This window comes from Trichechus manatus, unplaced genomic scaffold, assembly GCF_000243295.1.
Source record: "Trichechus manatus latirostris isolate Lorelei unplaced genomic scaffold, TriManLat1.0 scaffold00155, whole genome shotgun sequence".
In the NCBI taxonomy this organism is placed as follows: Eukaryota; Metazoa; Chordata; class Mammalia; order Sirenia; family Trichechidae; genus Trichechus; species Trichechus manatus.
This window is the reverse complement of record NW_004444091.1, coordinates 2,531,070-2,545,125: the sequence shown is the minus strand read 5'-3', so window position 1 is coordinate 2,545,125 and position 14,056 is coordinate 2,531,070.

Below are 14,056 nucleotides of genomic sequence, written 5' to 3'. Positions count from 1 at the left end.
TTTAGATCCTCATTTTGTTCTTGCGTTGTTTTCCTTATTTCTTTTAGCTCTTTGTCTGTTTTCCCTTAAGTCTTTAATTATATTTAATGTTGTATTATATTCTTCCCTTTTTTTTCATTATTCATCTTCCCTAGATGTGTGTTCACTCCATCATGCTCATTTAGATGGGCTATCATTTCTTTTTTCTTTGTACATCTTGTGATTTTTTTTTTGTTGGGGCATTGGAATTTTTAAGGGTGTTAACTTTCTCAGTTCTCCCCAGTATTTGGTGTTTTTGCTTATGCTACTTTCTGCGAAAAACTCTTAGGCAGATAGAGCTTTTGGCCTTTGCTTACCATTTCCTCTCCCTTTCTGTGATAGCTCCTTCTTGGGATCCTTTCTCTCTGTACAGGCAGGGGGTGTGGTGGCTTAAGGAAGAAGGCTCTTTTGCTGGGGCCACTTCTCCAGTTCACAGCAGCTGGTAGTCTCATGGCTGGTGGGAGAAGCTGTTTTCCTACTGTATGTGACTTGCTGATTCATTGATTCCTGCCTATCTGCCGTTCCCTGCTGCTTTCCTCTGCTCCCTGATTCAGAATCCCTCAAAGCTAAGCGTCGTTTCCTTGTTGTATTTGTGGAGGAGGGTTAGAACGATGGTCTGTGTACACCACCATCTTCCCATAATCCCCTTGTGTGCATTCTTGATTTCACTGGCATTTTTCTCTCTCTAGTTTGGTTGAGGACTGGTTGGTGGGAGAAAAGAGAGCCCATCTTGTGTTTCACCTCCACAGACAGCCAGCTTGTCCTAAAGAGACTTCCCTGCCCAGCTTCCTTTTCAGGCCTCAACCACCTGGAAGAAAGGGGCTTATACTGCCTCAGCCCACTCCCTTCCTCCAACCCCAAGTGTGCATACACATGACTGAACGACCTGGAGGGAAACATAATAGGGAAATGGGGATGATTCCTTGTTCTGGCCAAGGCCCAAGGCAGCACACAGCTTCCTTCCCTACCATGGAGAATACCTCCTCACCTCATTAAAATAAAGATCTGCAGTCCCTTAGAGCCAAATCTGCTTTGGAATTCAGAATCTTTCAGACTTTAGAAAAGAAATATCGTGCATATCCTGTATACTGTGAACCCTACCACAGGATCTGGAGCAGCAACTGGTAACATGTCCATGCTTATGCAGTGAGGTATGTGAATAATCAGCTAAATGGGATAAACTCTAAATAGCCTCATGTCGGTTCAGGTCAGATTTTGCTGTCAAATGAGTTACAAAAATCTTAAGGTTTGGGGGCTCTGGATTGCAGAGAAGGGATTATAGGCGTTATTGGGCACAAACGCTATTCATTTGTTACGTCCATTTCAACTTCCATTCACATCATTTTTGCTTGCCTTACAGACAGACTCTGACACCTCTCTGACTGCAAGAGTAGTGACTTCATCCCAACCTGGAGAAACCTCAGGAACAAAGCAAAACAAACCTGCTGCCATCAACTCACGGCACCACCACGTGTTACAGAACAGAACTGCTCCACAGGGTTTTCTTGGCTGTAATCTTTATGGAAGCAGTTTGTCGGGCCTTTCTTATGAGGAGCCGCTGGTTGGGTTCAAATCGCCAACTTTTAGATTAGTAGCTTTAGGTTAGTAAACCACTTGCGCCACCCAGGGACCTTGGAGAAGCCTCAGGTCCTAACAAAACCCTCTTTCCCTTCAGCAGCTCCCGTCTGCAGTTCCCTCTCTCCCCTATCTATTTTGGACCACCTCTTCTACAATGCAGGCCTTCCCACCTCTCCATTTTGGCTTCCCTTCTGTGCTTACGTGAGAAAATGAGCACCTTCTTCACTGGAGGCCTCCTAGCTCTCCCAATTGCAGCTTTTTCTTTTTTTTTTTTTAAACCTTCAGCAACATCTTCGCTGCCCTTTTTTTGGCTCAGGCCTGAACCTTATGTGACTTTCTGCTCTATCTCACCCCTGCCGCCTCAGTCTGCGCACTCTGTCCTCAGACAGCCTTGAAATTCTTCTGCCTTATTTTCTTTGGTCTCATGTTATGGATTGAATTGTGCCCCCCCCCCGCCCCCAAATATGTGTTAAATCCTAACCCCCGAAGCTGTAATTGTGACCCTGCTGGGAATTAGGAGATTTCTTTTGTTACGTTTCACCACTTATCTGTCAGTTTGTCATACTGTGATGACTATGTGTTGCTATGATGCTGGAAGCTATGCCACTGGTATTTCAAATACCAGCAGGGTCAGCCATGGTGGGCCAATCTCACAGAGGTTGGGGGGATTTCATTACCGTTAAGAAGAAGAACCTGGAGCAGATCGTGTCCCTTGGACTCAGGGTCCCTGCGCTGAAAACCTCCTAGACCCAGGAGAGAGACCTGTAACACTGAAGATGGCAAGAGATGGCACAGCAGTGGCATGAGCGGCAGCAGCATGAGATGGCGGGAATCAGGAGACAGGCGCAAAACAGCTACAATGGGCTTCCCAATCCACAGAGCCAGGTGGCTGCGGTGGGCTTGCCAGACCACAGAGTGAGAGATAGCTGAGCACCTTCGGGCAGGAGGTTTGCTGGTGCAGTGGGGTGCCCCCAGGCATGTGTCATCAGAGCTAAAGAGCTGTAACACTTGCTCAACCAGGGCAGAGGCCAGGCTGAGCAGGGCCTGGTGGCAGAGGCCTAACCATGGCCGGCCGGCTGGCATGGCCGTGAAAGAGCTGAGACCTGTCCTGGTTGGAAACTGTCCTGATTGATGAACTGTATCCTGAGTTATTTCTGTTAACTTCCAAGTTGATCCTGATCGCAAGTTGTAGACTGTTACTTCCCTAATAAACCACATAATCATGAGAATGGTCTGTGAGTTCTATGTGGCCATTGCAACAAATTATCAAACCCAGCAGGGAAGTAGAGAGTGCCGTGAGGACAGCTCATGTCAGAATTGGGTAAAAGTTTGGAGAGTGAAGGTATGTGTGACCTCCACCTCATAGGAATCAGCTTTAGTCTGATGGTAATTCTCATTCCCTCTTCTTGAAGCTAGGTGGCTTCTGATGTTGCTACTAGATTACAAAAGCTATCTGTCTGTCTTTTATATTAATGAAGCCATACCAGAGTAGGGTCGTTCCTAAACCTAATCATTTATGAGTTATAAAAAGAGCAGAATAGACAGACCCACGGGGAAGACAGATGCCAAGGAATGCCAAGGAACTCATGGGGCTACTGATAAGGAAGGACCTCCCCTTAGAGCCATGCCCTGAATTCAGGCTTCTAGCCTTCTGAACTGTGAGAAGATACATTTCTGTTCTTTAAAGATACCCTAAGGAGCCCTGGTGGTGCGGTGGTTACACGCTAGGCTGCTAACCGAAAGGCCAATTGTTCGAACTCACCAGCCGTTCCGTGGGAGAAAGGTTACAGCCTTGGCAACCCTATGGGGCATTTTTGCTCTGTCCTGTAAGGTCGTTATGAGTCGAAATCGACTTCATGGCAACCAGTTTGGTTTTTGGTTTAATGACATCCACTTTTGGCATTCCTGTTATTGGCGGTACTAGATAACTAAGACACCGCACATTTCTCTCTCTCTCTCTCTCTCTCTTTCCCTTCTTTATCTAGGAATGTTCTTATTTAAATGGCTCCCAGTTACCGATTTACTTTGTTTACTTGGTCACCAATTGCCAGCCTGGAGTCCCTGGACACCTAGGAGGTCTGGAAGTACTTTTCAACACTTCAGTCAGCCTGGGGAGACCCTGCTTTTACCTGAAATCAGGCTGTGCAGGCCAGAGAGGTGTGTCTCCTGGAATTAGATGAGCTCAGCCCATAATCAGACATCGCATTCTGATAAGCACTTACGTCTCTGATGAAGGAAAAACAGGAAAACTATTTCTTCCTTTTTTTTTTTTTTTGGTGTCAATTCTGTATGAAGAGGGGAAAGATAGGAGGTTTTACAGAGAAGGTGGTTTTTGAATTAGCCTTTCCAAAGATGAATAGGTAGAGAAGGGGGGCTAAATGTTTTCCAGGCAGAAGGAACAACACATGTGCAGGTACAGGGCCATGACCAGGCACACATGATTTATTTGGAGAGTGTCAACTACTCTCAATGTTGAAGATATTTCAAACTAGGGAGACTTTAGGCAAGGGAAAAAATTGTTTCTGGTACCCCTTTATTCCCAAGAGCCTCCCAATACGACTGATTTGATCCCCAGCCTCCCCGAAGTAACAGGCTTCAAAAGGCATGTGACTAGGAAAATATGTAAATCCTGTTATGATAAATAAAGAATTGGATAAAGCAGGATTTTTTTCTGTAATGGAAAGAGGCAGACATCTGCGAGTTTCTTCCTCAAAAATTCTTGTTTAATGCTCTTTAAATTATTTTGAAGACTATCTCAGAGATGCCAATATCTCACATTTTTTCCAGATTGATTTAGAAAAGTAGTGCATCACACTGTGTGCCCTGCTTCACCACACAAACAAGACCAAGTTGTGAGTACTTCGTGGAAAGCATGGCAAATGCCTCCAGATCACGTATTTTCTTGTCCTTTTTTTATTCCTCATTTCCTCCCGCACCAACCTCAGCCCCTGGTAACCACTAATCTTTTCTCTTGGTGGGTTTGCCTATTGTAGATATTTCATGTAAGTGGAATCACACTTTATGTTTTCTTTTGTGTCTGACTTATTTCACCAAACAATGTTTTCAAGGTTCATCCATGTCGTAGCATGTATCAGAACTTCATTTCTATTTATGGCTCAATGATATTCTATTGTATGTATACACCACATTTCATTTATCTATTCATCTGTTGTGGGCCTCTTGGATTGTTTCCACCTTTTGGTTATTACGAAGAAAGCTGCAATAATCATTAATGTACACGTGTCTATATAAGTCACTGCTTTATATTCTTTTGGGTATATACCTAGAAATGGTTCATATGGTAATCCTATGTTTAATTATTTTAGGAACTGCCAGACTGGTTTCCACATCAGCTGCACCATCTTACATTCCCACCAGCAATGTACAAGTGTTCCAGTTTCTCCACATCCTCGCCAACGCTTATTCTTTTCTTTTCTTTTCTTTTCTTTTCTTTCTTTTATCCTGGTGACCACGAAGTGGTATCTCGTTGCAGTTTTGATTTGCATTTCCCTAATGCCTAATGAGCCCTGGTGGCACAATGGTTAAGAGCTCAGCTGATAACCAAAAGATCAGCAGTTTGAATCCACCAGCCGCTCCTTGGAAACCCTTTGGGGCAGTTCTACTCCGTCCTATGGGGTCACTAGGAGTTGGAATCAACTCGATGGCAAGAGGTTTGGGTTTGTTTGTTTGTTTTAATGACTAGTGTTGTTGAGCATCTTTTCATGTGGTGACTGATCATTTATATATCCACCTCAATTAGTTGGATTGACACAGTGGCTGCAACAATGGGCTCAAACATAGCAACAATTGTGAAGATGGCGCAGGACCGGGCAGTGTTTTCTTCTGTCATACATAGGGTTGCTATGAGTCAGAACCAACTCGACAGTACCTAGCAACAACAACATATCCTCTTTGGAGAAATGTCTGTTCAAGTCCTTTGCCCATATAAATTGGTTTGTTATTCTTTTCGTTGCTGAGTTGGTTTTTTTTTTTAATCTTTTTAAAACAATTTATTGTTTTAGGTGAAAGTTTACAGACCAAATTAGTTTTTCATTGCAAAATTTTATACACAAATTGTTTTGTGACATTACTTGCAATCCCTGCAATGTGTCAGCACTCTTCCCCTTTCCCTTTACGTCCTGGATTCCCATGTCCATTCGTCCAGTTTTCCTGCTCCTTCCTGCCTTCTCATCTTTGCTCTTGGGCAGATGTTGCCCATTTGGTCTTGTATACATGGCTGAACTAAGAAGCATGTTCCTCATGTGTGTTATTGTTTGTTTTATAGGCCTGTCTAATCTTTGGCTGAAAGGTAGACTTCAGGAGTGGCTTCATTTCTGAGTTAGCAGGGTGTCTGGGGGACATAGTCTCGGGGGTCCCGCCAGTCTCTTTCAGACGAGTAAGTCTGGTCTTTTTTTGCGAATTTGAATTTTGTTCTACATTTTTTTCCCCACTCTGTCCAGGATCCTCTATTCTTATCCCTGACAGAGCAGTTGGTGGTGGTAGCCAGGTACCATCTAGCTATTCTGGGCTCAGACTTGTGGAGGCTGTGGTTCATGTGGTCCATTAGTCCTTTGGACTTTTTCCTATGTCTTTGGTTTTCTTCATTCTCCTTTGCTCCGAATGTGATGGGACCAATAGATGTATCTTAGATGGCCGCACGAAAACTTTTAAGACCCGGACGCTACTCACCAAAGTAGGATGTACAACATTTTCTCTATGAACTATGCTATGCCAATTGACCTAGATGTCCCCTGAGACCATGGCTGCCAGCCCTCAGCCCCAGTAACTCGGTCCCTCAAGGTGTTTGGATGTGTCTATCATTGAGTTTTAAGAGTTCTTTATGTATTCTGGATATTTAACCTTTATCAGATATATGATTTCCAAATATTTTCTCTCATTCTGTAGGTTCTTTTCACTTTCTTAATAACATCCCTTGATGCACAAAAGTCTTTAATTTTGATGAAGTCTAATTTATCTATTTTTTTCTCTTCTTGCTTGTGCTTTTGGTGTCATATCTAAAAATCTATTGCCTAAAAGAAGGTCTTGAAACTTTACCTCTATGTTTTCTTCCAATAAGTTTATGGTTTTAGCTCTTATATTTAGGTCATTGATCCATTTTGAGTTAATTTTTGTATGTGGTGTGAGGTATGGGTTCAACTTCATTCTTTCTCATGTGGAGATTCAGTTGTCCCAGTACGATTTGTTGAACATACTATTTTTTCCCTATTAAAGGGACTTGGCACCCTTATCAAAAATCAGCTGGGTATAGATGTATTGGTTTATTTCTGGACAGTCAATTCTATTTCATTGGTTTGTATGTCTATTCTTAGATTAGTACAAGACTGTTTTGGTTATTGTAGTTTTATAATATGTTTTGAAATCAGGAAGTGAGAGTCCTCCTATTTTGTTCCTTTTTTTTTCCCCCAAGATTATTTTAGGTATTCAGGGCCACTTGCAATTCCATATGGGTTTGAGGATCAGCTTTTCCATTTTTTTAAAAAAGGCTTTGGAGTTTTAACAGGAATTGTGTTGTATCTGTAGATTGCTTTGGGTAGACTTAATTTGTTAACACTATTAGGTCTTTGACTTCATAATCATAGGATGTCTCTCAATTTATTTAGCCCTCCTTTAATTTATTTCATCAGTGTTTTTTGGTTTTCAGTTGTCTTAGTTACCTAGCGCTGCTTTAACAGAAAGTCAAGTGGATGGCTTCTACAAACAGAAGTTTATTCTCTCACAGACTAGTAGGTTAGAAGTCCAAAATCAGGGCATCAGCTCCAGGGGAGGGCTTTCTCTCTCTGTTGGCTCTGGAGGAAGGTCCTTGTCATCAATCTTCCCCTGGTCTAGGAGCTTCTCCACACAGGAACCCTGGGTCCAAAGGAAGTGCTCTACTCCCAGTGCTGCTTTCTTGGTGGTATGAGGTCCTCATTCTCCTAGTCAATCTGAGTGGTGACTCTACCCTTTGAGACCCCAGAGGTCGTGGCCCTAACCTTTGAGACTGAAGCAGCTCTGCTTCCTATGTTCCTTGTCTCTTCAGTTTCTGCGTCCTGGTTCCTTGGACTTTGGGGTCCCTCGGGCCTCACTGCTGGCATTTGTCCGGCTGGGGCAAGTATTCCAAAGCTCTTTAGCTCCAGTGATAAGTGCCTGGAGGCACCCTACTCCACCAGTAAACTTCTGCTGGAAGGCACTCAGCTCTCTTGCGCCATGGGTCAGCAAGTCTAGCTTAACCGATAAGTGCTTGGAGGCACCCTACTCCGCAAGGGATCCTGCCAAAGGCACTCAGCTCTCTCGCTCCATGGGTTGGCTCCAGCACTCTCACACTGGTCTCCTAGTTCTGCTGCTGCTGTTTCTCTGCTGCTGCTGTTTCCAGTGTAACAGCTCTCCTCATTTCCTTCTGAATCCTCACCAGAATTGTCTTCAAGGTCTGTAATTCCACCAACAGTGTCTTCAAGGCATTCTAGGATTTTACTATGAGGCACTTTAAAACTCTTCCAGTCTCTATCCATTCACAGTTTCAAAACTGCTCCCACATTTGAGATATCTGTTAGAGCAGCACCCCACTCCCCTGGCACCAAATTCTGTCTTAGTTATCTAGTGCTGCTATAACAGAAATACCACAAGTGGGTGGCTTTAACAAAGAGAAATTGTTATCTCATAGTTAGGAGGCTAGAAGTCACAATTCAGGGTGCAAGCTCCAGGGGAAGGCTTTCTCTATCTGTTGGGTCTGGGGGAAGGTCCTTGTCATTGATCTTCCCCTTGTCTAGGAGCTTCTCAGTGCAGGGACTCAGGTCCAAAGGACACGCTCTGCTCCCAGCTCTGTTTTCTTAGTAGTAGGAGTTCATGTATTAGCTCTAGCAGCTTTTTGTGGATTTGGGGGGACTTTTCTATATATAGTATCATGTCATCTGCAAATAGAGATAGTTTTACTTCTCTTTTTCTGATTTGGAAGACTCATTTCTTTTTCTTGCCTAATTGCTTTGGCTAGAATTTCCAGTGCAATGTTGAATAGCAGGTAAAAAGTGGGAATCCTGACTTTTTCCTGATCATAAGAGGAAACTTTTAGTCTTTCTGCATTGAGTATGATGTTCGCTGTAGGTTTTTCATAAATACCTTTTATTATGTTGAAGAATTTCCCTTCTATTCCTAGTTTGTTGAGTGTTTTTATCATGAAAAGGTGTTGGATTTTTGTCAAATGTATTTTCTGCATTAATTGAGGTGATTTGAGTGATGTGTTGGTTATCATCTGTATATCGCAGGTTGTTAATTAATCTTCTTTGAATCCTGATTCTGTATTCTTCTTCATATAGTCCAGCTTCTCAGATTATTTGCACAGCATACAGACTGAATAAGCATGATGAAAGGACTGACTTTAAATCATGCAGTATCCCCTTTTTCTGTTCAAATGTCTGCTGTTCTGGAATTCTCATTCTTTGCAGTGTTATGATCCACACAGTCAAATGCCTTTGCATAGTTAATAAAACACAGGTAAACATCTTTCTGGTATTCTCTGCTTTCAGCCAGGATCCATCTGACATCAGCAATGATATCCCTTGTTCCACATCCTCTTCTGAATCCAGCTTGTTGAGACTATAAACAGCAAAACATACACCAATTCAGTAATTTCTACGCTTACAACTCAGTGACATTGATTACATTCTTAAAGTTGTGCCAACATTCTTACCTTCCTTTCTGAGTTGTTCCTCCCCCATTAACACAAATTCACTGCCCCCCAAGGTTCCTATCTAATCTTTTGAGTTTCTGTTGTCAATTTGATGCCATACAGATAGTTCTCAAAAAAGAATAAGACTCAAGGTAGACATTTTTTTACTAGTGAAGCTAAACTGCTGTTTGTTTTTAAGAAGAATTCAGGGGATATTTTTGGTTTAAAGCCTTGTCATGGATTGAATTGTATCCCCCAAAATACGTGTCAACTTGGCTGGGCCACGATTCTCAGTCATTTGGCAGTTATGCAATGATGAAATTTGGCAATTATGTAATGATATAATCATCCCCTGTGATGTGATCTGATGTGATCAGCCAACCAGTTGTAAGGGGATTAGGGTGGGATGCAACACCCTTACTCGGGTCACAGCCCTGATGTAAGGGGAGTTTCCCTGGGGTGTGGCCTGCATCACCTTTAATCTTACAAGAGATTGAAGGAGAGAGAAACGAGCAAGAGAGGGGTCCTGAATGCCATCAAGAAAGAAGAGCTGGGAGCAGAGCATGTCCTTTGGACCCTGGGGCCCTGCACTGAGGACCTAGACCCAAGAGAAGATTGATGCCATGACACATGTAGATCTCCAAGGAATGCTGGGTCCACAGATGTTGAAAGGAGACAAGTACCTTCCTCTAGTGCCAACAGAGAGAGAAACTTCCCCTAGAGCTAGTGCTCTGAATTTGGACTTCTAGCCTCCTAAACTGTGAGAGAATAAATTTCTGTTTGTTAAAGCCATCTACTTGTGGTATTTCTGTTATAGTAGCACTAGATAACTAAGACAGACCTGAAGATTATTTCAGGGCAAGAGTTTCAGGGGTTTATCCAGGCCCCATGACTCTGGAAAATCTGGATTCCATGAGAATTTGAAATTCTGTTCTGCATTTCCCCACTTTTGATCAGGATTCTTCTATAGAATTTTTAATCAAAATGTTCAGTAACAGTAGCCAGGTACCATCCAGTTCTTCTGGTCTCATGGCAAAGCAGACAGTTGTTCATGGAGGCAATTAGGCACACATTCCATTTCCTCCTTCTATTCCTGACTCTCCTTCTTCCTCTATTGCTCCGGGCAAATAGAGACCAATTGTTGTACCTTGGATGACCAAATCCCATGAGGTGTTTTGTTGCACGTAAGCAGCTTCAGCAGCCTCTCTTTCCTCTCTTTTGTTATTGTAAAAATATATATTGCACAAAGTTTGCCAATTCAAATTTTTATAAGGGTACAATTTATTAATATACATTACATTAATCTGCTGTGCAATCGTTACCCTTAATCAATGAGAACTTTAGATCACCATAAACAGAAACTCAGTGATCCAGAAGGAATAACTCCTGCTTTCTCCCTCCTTCCCACCTCTGGTAACCACTAATAAACTTTGGTCTCTATACATTTGTCTGTTCTTGTCTTTTTATATAAATGAGGTCATGCAATATTTGTCCTTTTGTGATTGACTTATTTCATTCAACATAATGTCTTCAAGCTCCATTCATACTGTAGCATGTATCGGGACTTCATTTCTCTTTCAGGCTGAATAGTATTGCACTGTATGTATGTACCACATTTTGTTTATTCGTTCATCTGTTGATGGGCATTTAGGTTTTTTCCACATTTTGTCTGTGTGAATAGTGCTACAGTGAACATTGGTGTACATACGTCTGTTTGCATTGCTGTTTTTAAGTCCCTTGGGTATATTGCCAGGTCATATGGTAGTTCTATTTTTAGTTTTTTGAGGAACTGCCACACTGTTTCCACAATGGCTATGCCATTTTACATTCCCAACAGCAAAGGATAAGGGTTTCAATTTTTCCACATCCTCACAACTTTTGTTATTTTCTGTTTCGTCTTAGATATCCAAAACCAAACCTGTTGCCATTGAGTCAATTTCAACCCATAGTGACCCTACAGATTAGCCGCCATTCTAGTGGGGGTGAAATGGTATGTCATTGTGGTTTTAATTTGCATCTCACTGATGGCTGAAGACGTTGAATATCTTTTCATGTATTTGTTGGCTGTATGAATATCCTTTTTGATGAGATGTCTATTCAAGTTCTTTTCAGCTATTTGTCTTTCTGTCATTTAGTTGTCAAAGTTTTATATATATTTTGGCTATTAGATTCTTACTGGATATATAGCTTCTGAAAATATTTTCCCAACTGGTAGCATGGACTGGAAAGACTTATACAATGACAGTTATAAAATACTGCTGAAAGAAATTAAAGAGGGCTTAAATAAATGGATATACCTTTCATGTTCATGGATTGGAAGACTTAATATTGTTAAGATGTCAATACTACCCAAAGCAATCTATAGATTCAGTGTAATCCCAATAAAAATTCTAACAGCCGTCTTTACAGAAATGGAAAAATCAATCCTCAGCTTTATGTAGCATGGCAAGAGGCCCCAAATAACTAAAGCAATGTCGAAAGAATAAAGTAGGAAGACTCTTCTTGATTTCAATACATATTATACAGTACTGTAATCAAAACAGCCTAGTACTGGTATAATAATAGACACATACAGCAATGAATATAGAATTGAGAGTCCAGAAATAAATCCACACATCTATGGTCAACTGATTTGTGACAAGGGTGCTAAGTCCATTCAATGGTGAAAGAAGTGTCTCTTCAGTAAATGGTGCTAGGAAAATTGAATTCCCACATGCAGAAAAATAAAACAGTATCCATGCCTCACACCATACACAGAAACAAATTTAAAATGAATTAAGGACCTAAATGTGCAAACTAAAACCAGAAAATTCTTAGAAGAAAATGCAGAGGCAATGCTCTTGGGCCTACCTTTTAACAATGGATTATCTGATATAATAACAAAAGCACAAACAGCAAAAGAAAAAATAAATAAATGGAACCTCATAAAAATTTTAAACTTTGGTTCATTCAAAAGACTTTACCAAAAAAGTGAAAAGATAAGCTACAGACTATGAGAATATCTTTGGAGACGGTATATCCAATAAGAATCTAAAAACCAAAATATATATAAAACTTCAACAACTTGTTGGCGAGAATGTGGGGAAATTGGAACCCTTATCCACTGCTGGTGGGAATGCAAAATGATACAGCCATTGTGGAAAACAGTGTGGTGATTCCTCAAAAAACTAAAAATAGAACTACCATATGACCCAGGAATTCCACTCCTAGATATATACCCAAAAGACTTGCAAGCAGAGTCTCAAACAGACTTGTACACCAGTCTTCATTGCAGTACTATTCACAGTAACCAAAAGGTGGAAACAACCTATATGTCCATCATCATATGAATGGGTAAACAAAATGTGGTACATGCATATAATGGAATACTACTCAGCCAGTAGGAAAAGCAAAGTCTTGATACATGCTACAATATGGATGGAACTTGAAGAAATTAAGCTGAGTGAAATAAGTCAATCACGAAAGGACAAATATTGTATGATCTCACTCATAAAAAGACAAAAATCCACTGCCATTGAGTCTACTCTGACTCATATCAACCTCTGTCTTAGTTATCTAGTGCTGCTATAACAGAAATACCACAAGTGGATGGCTTTAACAAAGAGAAATTTATTCTATCATAGTCTAGTAGGCTAGAAGTCCAAATTCAGAGACACCAGCTCCAGGGGAAGGCTTTCTCTCTCTGTTGGCTCTGGCAGAATGTCCTTGTTATCAATCTTCCCCTTGTCTAGGAGCTTCTCAGGTGCAGGGACACCAGGTCTAAAAGATGCACTGTGCTCCTGGCACTGCTTTCTTGGTGGTACGAGGTCCCACTGTCTCTCTGCTTGCTTCTCTCTTATATCTTGATTTAAGAAAAGACCTAATCTTGTAGACTGAGTCCTGCCTCATCCTGCCACTAATCCCACCTAGTTAACATCATAGAGGTAAGATTTACATCACATAGGAAAACCACATCAGATGACAAATTGGTGGCCAGTCACACAATACTGGGAATCATGGACTAGTCAAGTTGACACACATTTTTTGGGGGGACACAATTCAATCCATAGCAACCCTATAGTGTTTCCAAGGCTGTAAATGTTTACAGAAGCAGACTGCCACATCTTTCTCCCTCAGAACGGCTGGTGGTTTTGAACCACCGACCTTTCAGTTAGCAGTCCAGCACTTTAACCACTATGCCACCAGGCCTCCTTGTTTAAAAAAAGACAAGAAAAGGAAAACGTATAGAGACCAAAGTTTTTAGTGCCTACCAGGGGCAGGAGGGAGGGGAAAAGTGGGGGGTTAACGGTGATGGAAAAATCACATTGATTAAGGGTAGAGTTGCACAGTTGATTATTGTAATTGCTGTCAATAAGTTGTACACCTGTAAAAGTTGAATTGGCAAAAGTTGTGTGATAGGTGTATTTAGAATGACAAAAAAAGTAGCTGCTGAGGCTGTTTATGTATAATTAAAACCTCATGGGATTTTATTCCTTTGTTTGGGGGTTTAGGGTCATGGTTTCATGTGACATCCCAGTTAACTGGCCTAATAACTTCCATAGTGCTTCTGTTCTACCTCCTAGTTTGTTGCATAGTGCCTGGGGTTTTAAAAGCTTGTGAGCAGCCCTCTGAGGCACAACAATTGGTCTCTATTCACCAGGAGCAACAGAGGAAGAAGGAAAGTCAAGAATAGGGGGAGGATATGAAATGTGTGGCTAATCACCTCCATGAACAATTATGTCCTTTGCCATGAGACCAGAAGAAATGGATGGTGTCTGGCTACCATTACTAAACATTTTGATCAAAGATTCTGTTGAAGAA